We start from the raw sequence: 4,228 nt of genomic DNA, 5'->3' as shown, positions 1-4,228 counted from the left end.
CGTAAAAATCGTCTGTCCTCGGTTGCAACACTCACTACTGAGTTCCAAACTGCCTCTCGAAGCAAAGTCAGTTCAAGAACTGTTCGTCGGGAGCTTCATAAAATGGGTTTCCATGGGCGAGCAKCCGCACACAAGCCTACGATCACCATTCGCAATGCCAAGCATCGGCTGGAGTGGTGTAAAACTTGCCACCATTGGACTCTGGAGCTGTAGAAACGTTCTCTGTGATGAATCACRCTTCAACATCTGGCAGTCCGACGGACGACTCTTGGTTTGGCGGATGCCAGGAGAACGCTACCTGCCCCAATCTATAGTGCCAGCTAAAGTTTGTTGGAGGAGGAATAATGGTTTGGGGCTGTTTTTCCATGGTCCATGCCTCTTAGTTCCAGTGAAGGGAAATCTTAACGTTACAGCATTCAATGACATTCCAGATGATTCTGTGCTTCCAATTTTGTTGCAACAGTTTGGGAAAAGCCCTTTCCTGTTTCAGCATGACAATGCCCCCGTGCACAAAGCGAGGTCCATACAGAAATGGTTTGTCGAGAYCGGTGTGGAAGAACTTGACTGGCCTGCACAGAGCCATCTTGCTTAAAGAAGACTAGTTCCTTTGACTTCAAGATCAAACCAAAGTTAGCCGAACAGGAAAAACGACATTTTGTTAAATAGTGTAGGAACACTAAGTCGGTTTCAGCACTATCTTTTCCTWTGGACAGGAGTGTAGGATAAGGAAAGTTTTGAAGAGGGAAGGGTTTGAGAAGGTAAGCTTACCGAGTTCATATCCATGGAGTTTWGTGTCTGGCTGGAAGAGGTGTTCAGAGGGGAGGGGAGCTGGACCAGCCTGGTCAGTCCTTGAGTGGTCTGCTGCTGCTGCTGTTGTTGATTAGAGGGCTGGCTGAAGAACGCGTACTGGGACAACTGTGCCTCCAGTGTCATGGCGTCTATGGTCTCCGCCTGAGACAGATGGACATAGGAGTTCTAAACTAGTCAGTGGGGAAAAACTGAAAATGATGTCCACAGAAATGTGATAGAAAGTGTGATCGAAAGTAGAGCGATGGCTAAACTTAGTACAATCCCCAATTTCAGAAACACTCTTGGATGTTCAGAATCTCTGAAGGCTCCTGGTATATTACCTTTTAATCATTTGACAGGTGCTCCAATTATCCATAGCAACTTACTTTAAGTACATTCAAATAGGGGGGGAAACAACTACAGAGTACAATCATTGTAAATAMACGAGAAAAGTAATTCAGAAATGTAACAATCGCAATGCTAGAAGGGAAGAGTACGGTACGTACTACCTGGGCGAGGGTGAGGGGTGGCGACAGGGTGGGGGAGAGCTGTAGGGACTGGTGCTGGTGGGAGTCCTGGTTGACCATGTTGTTGTCCTGCCTGCCCTGCTGGGCGGTGGTCTGTCCTGCTGGGACACAAAACAGCAAACATATCTTTCAGAATCCCAACTGTCATAGAAAGCTAGAGACAGAGAGATGTATATAAGATACATTTCAGCAAACTGTCTGCCATGCTGGCACCATGTGGTGTCATCATCTTCCAACTTCTGGTGCCAACATGAAAATTCTAAATTTCTAACTGTGTTTCCAAACTCTATACATCTATGGTTCTGGAAGGTAGAGGACTGAGTGGTCACCTTGGCTGTTGGAGCTGAAGCTGTATGAGTGGCTGGAGGCCAGGTTTCCCGTGCTATTGTAGGCGCTGAGGGYAGAGTCCTCGGGGTCCAGGGGGGTGGGCAGCGGAGGGGGGAACTGGATGTTGGTCAGATCAGGCAGGGAGCCGCCGCCCGTGTTTTGGGCTGAAGGCATCAGTGACGCGGTCAGCTCCTGATCTGGAGACGGGAATATGCTGAAAATAKAAAAAATATATGATTGGTATCCCCATAATGACAGTAGCGGTATTATATGCAGAGTCAGCAGATTTCACAGGCTGCTGCAGTGTATGTAAAATAGCATAGGAAGATAAATGAGAACACCCCCATCCCCGACTTCAGCAATATTTCCACTGTGGGTTTTCACATAGTCCTTCAAACTGGACAGGAAGTTGTGCATAAAGCGTTACCAGCAAATCCTTTCCAGATATACACTTCTCTTCATGTTTTCAACATGACCCCAAAGGAAAGGAAGGGAAATTGCCTCCAATTGTTTTCTCTCCTAATAAGCCCAGTACTAAGATTTCTGCAAGGGACCTGTTCACATTCTCAAAATAACAATAACAACATCCTAGACAGCCAGAACTCACTGGCTCCACAACCCTTCTTGAAGTATGTCAACGATGTCCCAAAACATCAGTAGGAAAAACACAAGATCATCACTAAACCGCCAACTGTCGTGGACTGTCATAATCAGCCTTTCACAAAGCTATACTGAAGTCAGGGTGCTTAGATTGTAGTCTGTGGAAGAACTCACTTGATTCCTGGAACCTTGGACCTTGATGAAACATTCTGAGGGAAAAATATCTGAGTTTATTGTATTGTTCTAACGCTCTGAGTTTATTGTATTGTTCTACAGCTCTGAGTTCTATTGTATTTTACAGCTCTGAGTTTCTGTGTATTGTTCTTACTGCTCTGAGTTCTTGTATTGTTCTACATCTCTGAGTTTTATTGTATTGTTTACATCTCTGAGTTTTCTATTGTATTGTTCTACAAGCTTCGGGTTCTATTGTATTGTTCTACAGCTCTGAGTTCTATTGATTTGTTCTACAGCTCTGAGTTCTATTGTATTATACAGCTCTGAGTTCTGTTGTATTGGTTCTTACTGCTCTGAGTTCTATTGTATTGTTCTACATCTCTGAGTTTTATTGTATTGTTCTACATCTCTGAGTTTATTGTATTGTTTCTACATCTCTGAGTTTCTATTGTATTGTTCTAACCACAGCTCAGGGTTCTATTGTATTGTTATACAGCTCTGAGTTCTGTTGTATTGTTCTCAGCTCAGTTCTATTGTATTGTTATACTCAGCTCTGAGTTCTATTGTATTGTTCACAGCTCTGAGTTTCTTATTGTATTATACGCTCTGAGTTCTGTTTGTATGTTTATCACAGCTCTGAGTTCTATTGTATTGTTCTCAGCTCTGAGTTCTATTGTATTGTTATACACGTCTTGAGTTTCTATTTATGTTCTCAGCTCTGATTTATTGTATTGTCTACAGCTCTGAGTATTATACAGCTCTGAGTTATATGTATTGTTCTCAGCTGAGTTCTGTTGTATTGTTCTCAGCTGAGTTCTGTTGTATTGTTCTCCAGCTCTGAGTTCTATTGTATTGTTCTCCAGCTCTGAGTTCTATTGTATTGTTCTACAGCTCTGAGTTCTATTGTATTGTTTCTACTGCTCTGAGTTCTATTGTATTGTTTCACAGCTCTGAGTTCTATTGTATTATACAGCTCTGAGTTCTGTTGTATTGTTCAGCTGATTGTTTTATATTGTTCTACAAGCTCTGAGTTTCTATTGTATTGTTCTACAGCTCTGAGTATTTACAGCTCGAGTTCTGTTGTATTGTTCTCAGCTGAGTTCTGTTGTATTGTTCTCAGCTGAGTTCTATTGTATTGTTTACTAGCACTTGAGTTCTATTGTATTGTTTACAGCTCTGAGTTCTATTGTTTATACAGCTCTGAGTTCTGTGTATTGTTCTCAGCTGAGTTCTGTTGTATTGTTCTACAAGCTCTGAGTTGTATTGTTACACAGCTCTGAGTTATATTGTATTGTTCTACAGTCTGGGTTGTATTGTTCTACAGCTCTGAGTTATATTGTATTGTTCTACAAGCTCTGAGTTCTATTGTATTGTACAGCTCTGAGTTCTGTTGTATTGTTCTCAGCTCAGTTCTATTGTATTGTTGTATTGTTCTACAGCTCTGAGTTCTATTGTATTATACAGCCTTGAGTTCTATTGTATTGTTCTACATCTTGAGTTTTATTGTATTGTTCTACATCTTGAGTTCTATTGTATTGTTCTACAGCTCAGGGTTCTATTGTATTGTTATACAGCTCTGAGTTCTGTTGTATTGTTCTCAGCTTCAGTTCTATGTATTGTTATACAGCTCTGAGTTCTGTTGTATTGTTATACAGCTCTGAGTTCTGTTGTATTGTTCTCAGCTCAGTTCTATTGTATTGTTATACAGCTCTGAGTTCTATTGTATTGTTCACAGCTCTGAGTTCTATTGTATTATCAGCTCTGAGTTCTATTGTATTGTTATACAGCTCAGGGTTCTATTGTATTGTTAT

The 4,228-nt window shown here is 41.6% G+C and overlaps 1 pseudogene; it reads right to left on the bottom strand.

Annotated features, from left to right (window-relative positions):
• Positions 1-4,228, bottom strand: part of LOC111979827 (CREB-regulated transcription coactivator 1-like) — an 82,339-nt pseudogene that overhangs the window by 25,308 nt on the left and 52,803 nt on the right.

The sequence above is a fragment of the Salvelinus sp. IW2-2015 genome, linkage group LG19 (genome assembly GCF_002910315.2).
Source record: "Salvelinus sp. IW2-2015 linkage group LG19, ASM291031v2, whole genome shotgun sequence".
NCBI lineage: Eukaryota > Metazoa > Chordata > Actinopteri > Salmoniformes > Salmonidae > Salvelinus > Salvelinus sp. IW2-2015.
Note: the sequence above shows the minus strand (reverse complement) of the source record. Positions and strands in the feature narration are given on the sequence as shown.